We start from the raw sequence: 18,306 nt of genomic DNA, 5'->3' as shown, positions 1-18,306 counted from the left end.
AACTGAATACTAACTACCACTCCCCCCTTTTTTTATATCGTACAATAATACTAACTTTTCCTTAAACATTCTTTCTAGAGAGAAGTTATGTTAAGTATTAAGCAGCAGAGATAGTATATATTTAGGAATAATTTAAGCTATATCCTGTAATAATTTCTTACTAAAAAAAGGATTTATATGGGCTTGATTTTCCAAAATCAAGTTATTTTTGGTTATTTAATCTAACATTGTCTAGGCCGAACTTCGTTCGGCCTACCCAGGGCTCGGTGAGCCCGAAGGGAATTAACTTCTTTATATTTTCTATAAAATACCAAAACTTATATCTAAATATTATATATACATTAAATCATAGACTTTCCTTAAAATTTAATTATGCATCTTAACTAAGACGACTTATAAATTAATTTCATCCTATTACTTATCACTAAATATTTTGCCTGCTAATTATTTGACCTAAAGATAAAGAATCGGATGTGATTTAAGTTAATAGGTATAGTATATTAAGCCGAATTTCTATTACGAGCTTGCGCCTCAACCATACTTACTATTTTATCAATAAATTTACTTGTAATAATCACACCATTTGGATCATCTCTTCTGAATGAACTACGATTTTGTTTAAAGAGTTCATGTAAAACTTTACTTAGTGAAGTATGCTGATTTTCAGGTTTACCCCTAAAATCCATTAGTTTATTGAGAGATACTCCTTTATTATCCTCTAAAATAGATTTTATTTTAGCTGAATATTCAGGATCTGTTTTATTAGGTAATTCATATATAATAGAACCACTTTTTGATGGAAGAAGTTCACGAACTCAAATTGTATTATTTCAAAAATAATTCTCATTATTTTTATATTTAGGATTATCTATATCATAAATAGTACCCTTTAGATTTCTTCACTTACTACCTATAAATTTATAATCCTCATTATTTTTATATTTAGGATTATCCCTATCATTAATAGTATTCTTTGAGATTGATCCATTTATGGGATTACTCTTACCAATTTTACGTTTCTTTTTAGGTGAGTTAGAATTAACCTTTAAATAATCATCAAATTTAGGTGGCTTAGGTCCAGAACCTCTTAACTTTGAATTTACTAGTTTAGACTTAGTTATCTTTGCGTCACCGCTACTTCTTGTCTTTACTTTTAATAAGTAATCCTTTAAGTAAACTAGTCCCTTACTAGTGAAAGATAAGATCTTTTGTATGCAAAATTGACGTATAAAAAAACTTAATACTATCAAAATTAATACTAATGCTAATCATAATACTGAAATAATTAATATACCAAATTTATGTAATGAGTTATTTGTATTACTATTAAAGAATATAAAAGCAAGTTGTGTTACTAAAGATAATAAAGTTAAAAAATAACAAAATAAACATAACAACCCTATTATTAAATCGAGTTTAGATACGTATGTTAACATAAAACATCAGCTAAGCAAAAATAAATTTAAGTCTGAATAACTAACCTTATTTTTAATAAAAAAATCAGTATTAAATTTTTCGATTAATTGTCTTAAAGCAAATATTACTCCCTTCATATTAATATTATCCTTAAAAGTAGGATAATACTTAAAAATAGGATCTATCAAAACATTAACATCAAAATAATTAAAATACCGAGTTATCTTATTATTAATAATATTTCTAAAACAAATAGTATTAGCAATAATCCTGTTGAATATAAGCTATTACCTTGAACAAAATTATTATCTAATGTAAAAACCAAATCTATTAGTGATTTGAAATCTAGAGCTTGCGCCCCAGTAAAATTTGAAATAGCAGAGATTATATCTAAAACATTACTTATTAAAAATCCTATAAACAATAGAAATGTCGTTCATCACCAAAAGAAGACTGTAAAGGAAGTTGCTTAATCTAAGGATGGGCTGGAATATTATTTAAAGATAATATTCCAATTACTCTCTTAACGGAGGGAGTAATTTTAAAGATTAGTGTAAATCTAGACCATCCTTTATATAACCTGATGACAAAACCACAAAAACTTGGGCTTGAATGAATGCAATACCCAATTCTAGTCCTGAAAAGGCTATAATAAATGCTAAAGGTATTAACCCAAGGAAAAAAAAGATTATTCCACTTGTCATTATATTGTAAGTAAAACCTGCTAAAATGTTTAATAACATGTGACCTGAAAGTCGTTCCACAAATTCATCCTCAGATTATATTATCTTCTTAACATAACGTAATATTACAAAAGTAGGCTCCCCGTCTTAAATCTACTTTTCAGTGTTTTCGTTTACCTTTTCAACTTGAAAACGTTTTTTCACTGTTATAAAACCTTGTGTTTCTTTAAGGCGTTTTGAAAGTGAGGGTTGTGTAACACCATACCTTCAGCAGCTCTAGTTATAGAAGTATACACTGAAATCTCATTAGTATTTAAATCTAAAACTTTTACGGCTGTCCCGCTGTCTACACTCATTTTATTTTTAATTTATTCTGAAAGAATAGATTTCCCTAATCTAGCTAAACTAATTAAGGCTTTAGTTTCAGCACTATGCTTTCTACCAAAGTTAGGGTTATTAACACCTTTACTAGCTAAACTAAGTAAATTTTTAGTTTGTTCAGTCAATCTACGCCCTTGGGCAGATTTACTCATCTTTCGCTTGGTTTCCTCCGAATGATTACTACCAAGTCTTGAACCTGCAGTAGAATTAAGATTATATTCGGGTTTAAATAAATCAAATATAATATTGTTCTCTACTTACAGCCTTTTCTTTTGTACAATATTCTAAGATTTCTTCGCCCTACGGGCGACCCAGGGGACTCCTTGAGCCTGCTTTGCAGGCGGAAGTCCCCGCGGGGAATTGGAAATTTGAGTAACCATACTTTAAGATTGCACTATAAATTCGACTTTTACTTTTTTGTACTCTAACTGAAAGAAAAGAAAAATCATAGTAAACTCTAAGTCTTCGACCTAGATTTACACTACTACCTATATAAGTATTACCATTTTCCTTGTTAACTAAACGATAAATACCTACTTTATTTTTATTATCCTTTAGTATGATAGATTTATTTAAAAAAGCGTCAGGATAAACTACAATTGGAATAACGCTAATGCTGTTACTGCTGTTGACACTATTGCTTTCCTTTGATACATCTTTTGCTAGATGTGAGTAACTTCTACGTTGAATATTACTCTTGAAATGATACCTTTTAATTAAAAAGGGATATAGATTAGGTCTTGGTTCTTTTCGTGAACACAATTACTATCCTTAGCTGTATACGACTTATACTATTTTGATTTTGATTATACTAATTAGATTTGTTATTATTCCACTAATAATAGATGAACCCTACCAGCAGGGGTAGGAACTACCGACATATTATTTTTTACCATTTAATTTATTAGTTCACATATAAATTCCGGATTTACCTTTAATGTAATTAAGGATATTAAGTTTGTCTTTATCCTCCGAAGGAATCATCAAAAACAGTCAAACCGGTAGAGTTAGTGGAAGAAGAATCGTCACTTATTGAACTTGAAAACATCCTTATGCTAGCGAAACTTAATCTATGACTATACAAGACACTAAACTTATCTTTATAAAATAGACAGCTATTAAATCTGCTGACCTTATTTCCGTGAAAACTATTAGATATAACAAGAGGCCGGAGGCCCCTATTAGTAGAATCTTCTTGAGCAAAAAAAAACAGTATAAGTCGTTCACAATTTTATCCTTTCTTTAAAGGTATATATAAACTTTGTCGCCTTATTTTAAGGTGTTTATATACTTTATCCTTTCTTCAAAGGTGGGCTCCGCAGGAGAGCTCCAATGTATACTCATTATATATTGAGGATAGGCTATTGTGATATCTTTAATCTTGAATTACTTAGTTTCTTTCAAGAACCGGCTTTCCCGGCAACTAGAGTACACCTTACCATTAATTTGGCGCCTACGAAGGTAGGCTCCCTAATGGAAGAACCGTCTACTCGTTGCTCTTTTACAGATAAGTTATCTGATTTAGATCCGCGATTACCCATTTCTATTACTAGAATCTTCTGGCTTGTTACCATACATGAGTGATTAGTTCATCCACATATACCCTTTCGAGTATAGCTTGGTACCAGAAGCTTTAGGGCTTCCCCAGAATTTGGCTCTTAAACACAATTAGATTGAGGTACCTAATCTCAACTTTTTATGTTAGCTGCTAATCTTAAACCTAGAGAAATATTTCTTGCTAGGTATGATCGACTGTATTCTTGATCTAAACAAATTTTAATCTCATATATCAAAAGGATCCCTATAATGTACTTAACAAAATTAGCTGAAGATAGTTATAAATTATACTTTTCCCATACTTCACGGATAGGAAATATAAAAGCCCATTTGTTAAACGAATTTTAGAATATACTTATTTTTGTATCCGGAGGATCGCGCAAGCTCAGGATTAGTACGTTTCTTTACAAAATAACCAGATAGACTTGACGGAGCTACACCTAAAGCTTTACTAGCTAAAGTAAATGAAGGATATATTGTTAATTCATTTGTATCGATATCTTTAACCTCAATATTCTTGGTTTTCCTATTAACTATACCTTTAGGATTATCCACCTTGGAAATTTCATACCCTTTTAAGGTTTCATTCCCGGATTTTACTGTATTACTAAATAAATATCATAAACGCCCTCTTGATACACCTAAATATTTAGCAGCATCTGTAAGGGAAGAAAATTCTTTTATATCACTAGTTTCCTTGTTAGTTAATAAGACAGCTTGTTGCGATACTTTAGCATTATTAAGCTTACTGCACCCTGATGATTCCTCTGCCATTTCCTTATTTGTTAAAGATGGTTTGGAAATAGTATATTCTTTATAAGCTATATTGTTTAATAGATATTTATTAACAGAAATCCTTGATATACCTAAATACTCACCAGCCTCTGTCATAGAAGAAAAGGTTATATTCTCCCCTATTTCATTATTAGTGACAAGGACAGATTTTCTTAAGGTATTACTTAAACGCATTTTTTCTGTACGCTCCTCATCAAAAAGGAGCTTGCGCGATCCTCCGGATACCAATAAAGCTTCTCTTTTAAGGTCACGGCTAGATTCTGAGATCTTCCTATTCTTAGAAGCAATACTTATTAATTTTTTAGCTGCTTCGCTATGTCTGTATCCTAAAGGGGACCCTGCAACTTTGAATATATTATACTCAGGACTAAATTTATCAAAATAGAATTGTTCTCTTTCAAGTAATACCTCAGGAGAGCAATATTCTAAAATTTCTTCGCCCTACGGGCGACCCAGGGGACTCCTTGAGCCTGCTTTGCAGGCGGAAGTCCCCGCGGGGAATCTAAAATCCCCATAACCATATTTTAAAAGCGCTTTATAAATAATTAAATTACGTTTAGGGTAAGATATATGATTATAATTAAAATATTGTTTGAATCTTATATTCAACTTAATAGATGAACCTATGTAACTTTTACCTATGATTACAACTTTTTAAAGGCATATCGATTTTTATAAAGCTTCTGATTACGAGCGAAATAATTAGAGATTGCTGAATGATTAGTATTTAAAGCTAATGCAGCCAACGCTATAGAATCATATATAGTTGTGATATTATTTTTAATATCAATTACTTCGATTTTTTGATAAGGTCTTCCAGCCCCTTCAGGTCTTGGGTTATGCTTACCAAACATATGATTTTTTTCTCCTGCTTTTTTCCCTATCTGAGATATAGACATTTTCGCTCGAGCGGCTTCAGAATATTTATATCCTAACGATGACCCTGCAACTTTGAATATATTATATTCAGGATTTAATTTATCCATGTAGAATTGCTCTCTTTGAAGTAATACCTGGTGATCGCAATATTCTAAAATTTCTTCGCCCTACGGGCGACCCAGGGGACTCCTTGAGCCTGCTTTGCAGGCGGAAGTCCCCGCGGGGAGTCTAAACTCCCCATAACCATATTTTAAAAGTGCCTTATAAATAGCCATATTTCGTTTAGAGTCTGTAAGATGATTATAATTAAAATATTGTTTAAACCTTATACTAAAATTTCTAGCTGATCCGACATAAGATTTTCCTGATTCTATGTGCACTCAACAATAAATACCAGTTCGTCCTTTATTTTCATTAATAATTAGTTCTTTTTCCTTATCAGGATTAATATAAACTTTAACTGGTAAAGGTTTAGAAGATGTAGACATAGTTCTTTTACCGTTAGAGTGAGAAATAAATAGACTATATGACCGACTTCCCTTCCCTTCCCTTCCCTTCCCTTCCCTTCCCTTCCCTTCCCTTCCCTTAACAGTACACCTTGAGTATTATGCTTAGTTGCCATAACCATAGAGTAATAGTTAGGTATCAGTATTAAATTACGAATTTCAGATAAAATCGATAGACCACTTAATACCCGTAACATTCCTGTAATGAACTCATACATAAAATTTAGGTATATAATGACCAAGACTATACAGAAACTTTAATTTGAGTTACTTGATTCTACTCAAAACCACTTTTATGACGACTAGAGTACACCTTACGGTATTGAAGAAAATACCGAAGAACCGTCTACTCGTTGCTCTTTTACAAATACTCCACCTATATGAAAGAAAAAATATATATTTTTTCATAGATCCCGTTCAGGAGGATCCTGAATTATCACTAGCATAGTAGGGGATAGAAAATTTGATTTAGATCCGCGATTACCCATTGCTCTTTCGATTATCTCTAGTGATATTACCATACCTCTAAAAAGTTAACTTAATTTCCTTAATAGACTCTTTCACCTAATGGAAAGAGCTAGTGATTAGCTAGGCCAGTTATATATTTACAATATAACCTTGGTTACTAGAGCTTTAGGGCTTCCCCGGAGTTTGGCTCTTATTCACAATTTATAGGGGTTTTATACTACTTTCATGAATTCTATCAGCACTAATAAAGGTAATAAAGGTAATGGACAACCAGCTGGAACTAACAGTGAAAAGAATTCTAAACCATGTTTTTGGAATCCTAATATTGTAGCCCCTAATACAATTGTAAAACTAAGAGAAAAAGTTAATACAAAGTGACTTGTAGATGCAAAACTGTATGGACTATTTGATAAGTCATATAGACTTATAAATTGGACTATATCTTAATTATTTTTAGTATTTAATACTCAAATAATTTTTCACGTTTAGTCTCTGAGGATCCTACTCATAACATAACTTGTTATTTTGGTTTCCTGCTGATTGTTCATTGTTTCATCCATTAAGATTATTACTAATAAATTATTAGTACTTAAGGCCTTAGAAGTTTCCAGCAATACAGTGAAATTTTACGTATTATATTTATTATAATTTTACCCTATACTACTAAGAATTTAAATATTAATCTAATCTTTTATTATTCGTATCCGTAGGATCGCGCAAGCTCTAGATTTAATTATTTGGATTTTTTCGATACCTTCCTTTGTTAAATGATCTTTAGTTCGTATTAACTCAACCACTTTGAAAAAATCCAAATAATTAGCTTGTTTAGTACCAATTAAAGGATATTCGTTGAATAAAGGTATAATTTTATTACTTATATCCGAAAATTTTGAAACAATAAATGTTGCTTCATTACGACTTGAAGAGCATCTACCACATCCTAAATAATTTATCAAACCCTCAAGTAAAAATAAATCTCTATTGTGTTGAGTTATTGTAAACCTTAAAGATATATCGTATCTTTTTTTACTTTTAGCTTCTTGGACAACAACCATAAAACACCCTTCACCTTCAACAAATCCTACAAATCAATTTATATCTTGTATTTCTGAAAATTTAACTTCTGGTCTTTCTATTGGAGTCACATTAGGAAAAAACTCTTTAAATTTATCAGATAGTCCTCAATTTAAACTAGCTTTTATACTAATTAATTTAAGTAACCCTTCCATAGTAAGATGTGATTTATTTTCAATTAAATGAACAGATTGTTTAAATAAAAAGTAATCTGCAGATTTTTGAGTTAATAAAGGATATTTGTCAAAATGATTTATAATTATTTTTAAGTTTTTTAAAGAACTAACACGATAGACTGAAGCATTATCACTATGTTTGTATATTTTACCAATACCTCAGGTTCTTTGTAAAGCCTCTAAAATATTTTTGTCCTTATTATGAACAGTGATTTTAAAGATAGGTTTAACTTGTCATTTAAGTAGCATTCTACTATCTTTAAAAATAGATGTAGTGAAACATCTGCATCTACAAACCCTGTAATATAATAAGGGTTAAGATAATAAGAATTACTTTTATTAAAATTATAATTAGGAGATTTTGAAGTAGAAGTAGAATATTGTTTAATATTACGGTTCTTACTATAACCAAAATTATAGCCGTAATAACAATATTGATGTTGAGGCGCAAGCTCATAATATAGAATAGTAATAAAATCAAAAAATAAATTATGAATACGTAGGCTCCTTTTAACCATTCCAATTAAGTTATTCATTAATATAACAATAAATAAAGTATAAATAAATGGGAAATATATTTGACCATTTTTACCATTTATTTGATTTGTAACAATGCTATGTATAGTAGCGTATAAAGACTCTTGGCTTATTGATCAATTGTTACTTACTAATTTATTAAAATTAGTACTTAAAATAGCAATTGTTAATATAAATAATCCACCTATTGTTAAATAGAATCCAATATTTGTAATAGAAATGTGCAAGTTACCAAATATCATGGCAATCAAATTTATCTTAAAATATTAAAAAAAGCAGTAATAATAAATAACAAAAAAATTAAAAAGCTACGCTAAATTCGTATCAGACAAAAGAAATTTTAAATCAAAATAAAGTATTCTCTTCTCTCTTTCATATATCCGGGCTAGCAAAGCCGCCGCCGAATAAAAGATATTTTTACTTAGACCACAGATCTGACTACTTTCAAATTTGATTTAATTTCACGTATCTGATTAAACCCCTCATTAGTAAGGTGATCCTTAGATTTAATAATCTCACTAGTTTTACATACACAATTAAAATCTTCGGATTTCACACCTAAAACTTCATGTTTTTGGAAAAAAGGTAATATTTTCGGATATGTTAGAAAATCTAGAACAAATATAATAAATAGCCTTCTTAGAAATAGAGAATCTTCCACATCCTAAGTAATCCACAAAACTTTTCATCAGTAATTCATCCCGAGTATGTTGAACTACTGTAAAGATTAATTCAACATATTTTCTAGAATTATCTGGGGTTTCACGTAGTCTAATGTGGAAGTTACCTTCACCTGTGACAAACCCAGCTAGTCAGTAAGGATCTTTAATAGTTTGTCCTTCAACAAGAGGTCTCGGGAAATGCACAGTATTAGGAAAAGCTACTTCCACCCAGGGGGTGGATAGACCTTTATTCATTGAAGCTTTAAGATTAACAATCTTTTGTAACCCCTCTATTGTAAGATGTTCCTTATTATTCATATTATTAACTACAAGTTTAAATAATTCAAAATCTGCTTTCTTTTGTGTTATAAGAGGATATTTATCAAAATGAGGGATAATTACATTGGTAATTTGTTCTAAAGATGTAACTCGTAATTGAATTTGATCCTTACCTTTAGGATCAATGCTTCCTATTAATTCCGAGTTTTCTGCATAAATAGTAAAAAAAGATTGAATCTTCTTAATTAATTCTAAATCCCTTTCATGCTGTGTGATAACAAATCTAACTTGGACTTTTCAACCCGTACGAAGGGCAGGATATTTTACAACTGAAACCATAAAAGAACCCTCTGCATCCATAAACCCAGTAATAAAGAAAGGGTTTATCGAGTTTAATTTCCCCTTATCATCAATGATCCCCGATCCAAAATTATTGGGCCGTGGCCGAACAGAAAGGCAACTAGTATAATTATCTACTGCCAACATACTACGGGTTATCTTATTTGTTGAATACTGTCTTTTAAATAAAATGTTAGAAGGGATTTTGACTTGATAATTTGTTTCCAAACCCATTAGAGTACATCTTAAATGTGGACGCTTATCTGCCTTAATCCCACATCAACTACCGTATACTCGTTGCTCTTTTACAAACTTTGTATAGTTTGATTTAGATCCGCGATTACCCATTGCTCTTTCGATTATCTCCTGACTTATTACCTTACATGAGTAATTACTTCATCCACATATATACTTTCGCATACAGCTTGGTATCAGAAGCTTTAGGGCGTCTCCGGAGTTTGGTAGTTTAACCCACTTTGTGTGTATTTGTTTCCCAGCCAACACAGCAGGTGCATCAAGACTTAATAAATCTCTTATTTCAAATTGGTCTAGTGGACTAAGTATTTCTCTGTATAAATTATTATTAAAGCTCAAAGTACTCATATTGTACATTTATAGCTTTCTTTCTATATAAGCCTTCATAGATCCTATGTGCACATAATATTACGTTAGCGTAATACACCTTTGAAGGTTTAATACAACTTACCTGTTACAACCTCGCTATTTTTTTTAGCAGTGCGCCTGACGAAGCATGGCGCCATACTTCTGTCCTTCGCCTGAAGTATAGTAGGGCTGCACCTTAATTGTAGCTAGATGTCCGCCTGCCAGACGAAGTACAGAGGAAATACACTTTGGACGATGTACAGAGTCAGTATAGCAGTCAGAAGACGAAGTATTCATACAGGAATGCATACTTTGTCAGCTAGAAATATGCCTACTACTGGCTGGCTACTTCGTCAGCATGCAGCCAGAAATTAATTTTTTTCAGCGCTAGCATGAAGTTTTGAAATAAAAGTACGTGATAGAAATAAACGTACAAATCTAGGTAAAATATATTTAGATAACATATATACTGTTATAGCTATAATTGCAAAAATAAAAGTTACTTCATTTATAAAATAAAAGGGTACTAATTGAGGCATATTAAATTCTTAATTATTGATTAATTACTTACATATAGAGTAATAGCGTCAAGTATTTGACGAAAAGATTGAAAAATTTTACCCTCCTCAATACTATATTATTATATTTAAGGAATCATTCCTACGAATACAGGAGTATTATCCACGTTGAGGAAGAATAAATACCCCAGCGAAGTAAGAAGTCTTCATAAGGATAATAATATATAATAAGAAGGAGTAAATATAATTTTAAGATTGTTTATTTTTAAAAAGGTTTCTATTATTACAGTTTTTAGCTATAATACTAATAGATAATATCCTTTCTAATAAATTTAGAGATTTTTAGAATATTCTAAAACCCTAACTAAGTAAACAGGGAGAAGGAAAGTGGGAGGGGATGGTGAATTTTCTTAAAGATACCCCCCCCCCTCTCCAAATTTGATTTATTAGAATTTAAAGTGAAAGAAGCTAGTATAAATAATAATAAAATATTAGTAATATAGTTGTTGTAGAACATTTCGACTTGAACCTAAACCTATAAATATGTCTTTAGTTACAAATCCAAAAAATATTGAAAAGCTAGTCTCACTTATTTTTTTTCATCATCAGACTTATTTCTCTTCTCTTTTTCAAATCATCGAAGTTTTCTTTTAGCTCGATTTTTAGCTCTTATAGCCTCCTGTTCTTCTTGAGGAAAGTCTTTTATAGATCTATGACCACGACGAGCATAAGATGCTCGATTTTTAGCTAATCTTTTCTGTTTTTCTTCCTCTGTTTCAGTTACTTTCCTATTAGCTCTATGTTTAGCACTACTAGCTCGAGACTTAGCTCTTTTGGCTTCTTTTTTTTTTGATTCTTCATCAGATAAATCTTCATCAGTATCTTTTTTATCTTCATAATGAGCTTTACCTGGTGAATATCCAACTGGTTTTTTTGGAGGTTTTCCACCACCACCAGCCGGCTGCCCGAACCCTCCTGGTTGACCTGTACCAGAACCACGTGGTCCCGGATTACTAGTTAACATTTTAATTATATACTCTGAAATATAGTTAATAAAAATTTCAACTGTTTTATCTAATAAAAGAAATAACAAAAATAAGAAAATACATACTAAGATTACTAAAAATAAAAATAAAGTTAAATTTAGAATTAAATTTAACGAAGGAAAAAACTTTTTTACTTGTTTACTACAAGATATATAGCATATACTTAGATCTAAAATTACTATAAAGATAGCATAAGTTAATATAACTAACCCTAAATAATCTTGTATAGAATAAGTCATATCTAATAATTCAATAAGATTTATATTTACTAATTCCGAGTAAGCTCGGTGTGTGCAGAATGGTAGAAGAATATAACAAAAAAATAATAAGCTAAATACTTCTCATTTGCTTTTAGGCACTAAAATATTATGTAGATCGAGAAGTAATTTATTTATAGCAGTTAATAAACTATCATGTTTGAAATTAAAAAAAAAATTTCAAACTATTCGTGAAACAATTTTTTCTATTCTATTATATATTTTCTCTTTGATATAAAAAATAAAATCAGTCAACAATGCTATGAATGGTAGGAAATTCATATTTAGATTAAATTAGGTGATGAATTACTTACATATAGAGTAATAGCGTCAAGTATTTGACGAAAAGATTGAAAAGTTTTACCCTCCTAAATATTATATTATTATCCTTCATGCGAAGACAGGAGTATTATCCACGTTGAGGAATGATAAATATCCCCTCGAAGTAAGAAGTCTTCATAAGGATAATAATATATATAATAAGAAGGAGTAAATATAATTTGAATATTCTTTATTATTTAAAAAGAAGGGCTCTGTCTGGCCTGACGACGAAGTACTCCTGACGATGCAGAGCTTTGTATTATAATAGTTTTTTACTATAATAAGAATATTCTTTCTAATATTTTTAATAATTTGTGAAATATAATGTTCTTTAATAATATTAGCCAATCTATAAAAGAATTCGTACTTACTAATATATTAAATTTTTTCAAATGCATTAATAATATTATGTGCTAATATTAGATTTAAACTAACATAAGTAATATCCTAAAAAACTTCTCTTTTAAAAGATAGTTTATTGTAATAAAAGTCTACAATAAAATAATCGTTTTCTAAATATTCCTCCAGAGGTTGCATGTAAAGCAATTGTCTGTTAAGTCAATATATAGAACTATCATACTTAATATCTTCTATATTTTTATGTAGACCAACACCTGCAGATTGTAAATTTAAATATACATCTAACAAAATGTTATATTCTCATATAAGTAAGTATAAAGATAGCACTCATTGTTTATATAGTGATATAGAACTTTTATCCTATATATCAACAAATTTAAATTCTGTACCAACTAGAGGTGTAATAGTTGCATCTTTAAAAGTTGGAGTGTTATAAGCTATTCATTTTAAAACAGTCTTCTTTTCGTGCGTAGGCTAAAAAAGAAGAAAACTTAGGCATTATTACCTTAGAATTATGCTTTTTAATTAAAGGCAATAGATCTTGCACTTGAGTATAAGATTTTCCCTTATGAAGCCGAAAAATTAACAACCTTTGTACTGTATCGATCAAAATCTGTAGACAACTGTTCTATTAGGGCGAAGCACCAATAATTCAGGATATTGGTCTAATAATGCCTCTTTATTAGCAAATTGTTTATTATAAAATAAACCAAAAGTATCCGATTTTAAAGATATACCTTTATCTTTAACTAACTTTAAAATAGAATTATTTAAATTATCAATAATAAAACTACTGCAAAATAAAGCGAATAATTCTATGTCAGTAGAAGAACTAGTGGTAAATAAATTTTTAGCTTTAGAAGGTACAATACCTAAAGCCTTATTGAATACTAAGACTTTAGGTTGATTGCTAAAAAACCCTAATTTAAGACGTACTCCACTAGATTTAAAAAGAGTAGAGGGAAAGCCCCAGATTATGAGCTTTCCCCAAAATATTGTTTAGAGCTTGCGCCATCATTTAAACTAAAAGAAGCTAGTATAAATAATATTACTATTAAACTACCACTAATTTCAGATAAATAAAGAATAAATATAAAAGATATAAGGCCAACTAAAATGTATAAAGCGTAACTTGTAACTACACCTGTACTTAATTTAGTTAAGCTCTTACTAAAATTCATTAATGCTTTCTCTAGTCCAAAAGGTCCTATTAATTCTATACTACCTTTATCTAAAACTTTAGTAGTTTGACCACCAAGCTTTAGTACTAAATTAGTAATATAGTTGTTGTAGAACATTTCGACAAGGAATCTTTGATTAAAGAAACCATAAATATTACGACCGAATCTAGATAACTTAAAATTAAGCACAATTGTAGGTAAGTATTCAGATATAAAAACCGCGAATGCACTAAAGAAAACTGTAAAAAAGAAAGGTAAAAGTTTAAATAAAGTAGGAACGGCGAACTCTGTGTCAATTACTATTTCATTACTAGGGTGAATATAAATAGAATTTATCTGAAAAGAAACCTGAACCAATACCTAAGAAAATATCTTTAACTATGAAACCGAAAAATATTGAAAATATAGCTAAGATTATTAAAGGTAACATCATATATAAGTCTCCTTCATGAGAATGAGAATTACTGATATTATGAGAATAATTTTCTAGAGCTACCATTATTCTTTTTCTTCTATCCACAAAAGTATTATTTTCAAGAGCGTAAACAGTGCTCCGTCGACCTAATAATCTAGGATACATCAATCCTTCTCAAATAACAGTGTTTACTTCATCTAATAAAGATTTAAGTATAGAAGGATCTATAGCTTTAGAAGTATCTAAAGAATTTACTTTTTCTAAAAATACATCATGTGCATCATAAATCATCCATACCCATATGTAGTTTAATAGAACCCGCTGTTTGAACTATGACTAAAGCATATTCTTTTATCATGCTAAGAATCAACTTAGATTCACTTATATTTTGTCAATAACTAGTGTTATAGTAAATATAAGGTCCATTGGGTGAAGTTAAGAATGTTAAGTATAAAACTTTAACAGAATACAAAGTAGTGAATATAGCTCCTATTGTAGCTATAACATAAACAGCAATACTACTAAAATGATATTGTCCAAAGGCAGATTCTAATATAAAATCTTTACTATAAAAACCAGTCATAAAAGGGAAAGCTACTAAACTTAAACTTGCTATTAAGATAACAGAATAAGTTAAAGGTAAGAATGAGATTAATCCTCCATATCTTCTGAAGTCTTGATTATCAGCTACTGCGTGAATAACAGCACCTGCACCTAAAAATAATAATGCTTTATAGAAAGCATGATTTACTAAATGAAATAAAGCTATATTATAAGAAGATAAACCTATAGCTATAACCATCATCCCTAATTGAGACATAGTAGAATAAGCTATAACTTTTTTAATATCTTGTTGGAATAAACCTACAAGAGAACTAAATACAGTTGTTATTGCTCCTAATCATAAGCATATTAGTAATACAGTACTGCTATATTCTATTAAAGGAGATGAACGCATTAATAAGTACACACCCGCTGTTACCATTGTAGCAGCGTGTATTAATGCAGAAACTGGAGTAGGACCCTCCATAGCCATTGGAAGTCAAACGTGAAGTCCAACTTGTGAACTTTTAGCCATCGCTCCAATAACTAAGCAAATACCTATGACAGTAATAACATTTTCATTAATGTAAGGAGCCAATGAAAATACTGTGCTATAATCTAAATTACCTAAAGATCATAGGATCGAGAACATACCTATAGTTAATATGCAATCTCCTACTCTATTTGTTAATAAAGCAGATATAGAGCTTTGGTTTGCGGCTATTCTAGTAAATCAAAAACATACTAGAAGATATGAACAAACACCTACCAACTGTTAGGTATTGTTATAATTCTACGAACTAATACCCCTGTACTTTAATACCTAAAAGGATTTATATAAGCCCTAGTATAATATACTATATATTATAAACAGTCTGACTATGCATTAAGCACCATTCATGGCACCCACCTTTGTACTAGTCAATCGCGATTAAAATATAACCGACGATCTTAAAGTTTAATTACTTCTTTGATCGTTTTCAAAGGTATCGCTAGTGATACATTAAAGCTAAGTACTAAAAATAATACCACTAACTATGGTTAGTTATTTTAACCAAGTGAATATGATATATTTATAAATAATGTAGATCCCTATTTATAAATAATACTAAATTTTATATAGCATACTTTCATGCATAAAAGGTCCTACAATATCTTTAAGTAAAATATTTTGTCTTACTGGGATGAAAATAACTCACTGGTCTTTTTTCTTTTCTTCTAATCTAGTTTTCAATCCAAAATTTTCGAATAGAACAGACTGAAGATATTTTACATCATCTAAACTAAATGATCTAGTATGTAATATAGTTTGATTATAGACAGATTTTCCTCCATCGTCCATAATCCAGTAAGCTAAACCTCTGGCTGTTAATAATTCTCCAAGGTTTCTAGGAACAATTTTTACTTTATTATAAAATAAATCATAGTAATAATTTAAACAAGACATAGATAAAGTTTTGAAATAAATTGATTTAGTAACAGAACCATTACGTTTATCTGTTCTTGTTAAAACCGTAGGAGACATAGTAACTAAAGGTTCCAGAAATTTATATAAACTATAACATATTGTTCCTTTTCAGGATAAGATTGATCTATTTGCAATCTTGTGTTGTGAGTTGGTTTAGCTCTCATTAAGTGACCGTCCCCTAACATTATTCCAATAAGAGCTTCTTTTTGTTCTATACTTAATTCAAATTCTTTTTTATATTTATTAGTATATTTTATATTAGAACGTTCCAATTTAGTTGAAAATTCTCTAATAGAAGATATGTGTGTCCGACAGTTACCAAATACATTTAACTTAATAGTTGACATATTTAATAAATTATATTGTGAAGATAATAAATGAGGTTTAACAATTCTAGAAAAAGCAGGTATATTTTTAATATGTAATGACCCACCATTAAAACGACTACTATTATTAAGCTCAATGGATGTTTCAATATTATACTTATTCTTTAAAACAAGCGATAAATACTTTAAATCATAAACTGAAACTAAAGATCTATTTATACTAAAAGCATCTTTTTTACCTAACATAGCTTTTTCACCTCCACCTACAGAGGATAAGAATAAAGTTGCTAAAACTAAGGGTGTGAAGTATTCATATAAATTTCGTGGTATAATTTTTAGGTTATCTCTATAGAACATATCGAATAATCATATAAAACTAGAAAAACTATAAGTTTTAAATCTATAAAAAAACAACACATTATTACCTTTACATATTAATTTATACAATTTAGGTTTATTACTGCTACTATAACCTTCTTTTGCAAACATCGAATGAAATCACATTAAATATTCCACATTATTACTATGTTTTACAAAAACTATTCGAACACCTATACCTTTAGATCTTTTTTCTAAATAAGAACTACTTAGTAAAGAACCTAAAATTAAAGAAATTATATTTAAATTATGTGGACCAACCCGTTCTATTGATTTTAATTTCGAGCCCACTCCTGAAAAAGACCTTTTTTGTGCACTAAACATAACCATTAAATTTAATTCACTAAATTCTGAATAATTTAACCATTTAAGGCAATCAGTTAAGTTACCTTCTCAACCAACAAACATCAGTAAATAGTTATTACCTGTTACTAAAACAATCATCATGAAAGTAAACAAGCTTAAATATAACTAAAGAATCTCTGTTGATGAGGATCGCCTGACATGTAACCTATAGAGTAAATATGAACTAATGAACTTATAATTAAAACTGGGATTAACATCGACACTGTTAAAGCGTCAAATTGAAATCCTCAAATAATATTAAATCATTCAGAATCTATTCATCTAAATAGGTTTATTGTAACAGGAATATTGTTAAAACCTACTTCAATAAAAGCCAACAAAGCTAAAATAGTAGTAACTATTACACATGAACAAGTTATTATTTGTGCTCCGCGAACCCCGACTTTTCTACCAAAAAAGCCAGATACTATACTCCCTAATAAAGGTAAAATTATTATACTTAAATACATTATTTATATTCTATTGTAATACTTCCTCTTCGTTATGAAGACATACCGGTCATTAGCCCTAACATTAATATGGATTGTATCTATCTTTTATCATCTATCTTATATCTTCTAAGAACCGGACCCTTTGCCAGTCATACACTATTTGTAATGGGGTGTGGTGCAATATAAAAAGGAATATACTGCACCACCACAATAGCACCTATCTACCTACTTTTAAATAATAAGAAGCAGTAATTGCAATTAATTATAACAAAAAGATTTACTATTAATCGACTCTTTTGGTATTCATTCCGGCTTTTACACTACGGATTTGCTCTAGTCCT

The sequence above is a fragment of the Diaporthe citri genome (genome assembly GCF_014595645.1).
Source record: "Diaporthe citri strain NFHF-8-4 chromosome Unknown scaffold_24, whole genome shotgun sequence".
In the NCBI taxonomy this organism is placed as follows: Eukaryota; Fungi; Ascomycota; class Sordariomycetes; order Diaporthales; family Diaporthaceae; genus Diaporthe; species Diaporthe citri.
The sequence above is the reverse complement of the archived record's forward strand: the minus strand, read 5'-3'. Positions refer to the sequence as shown.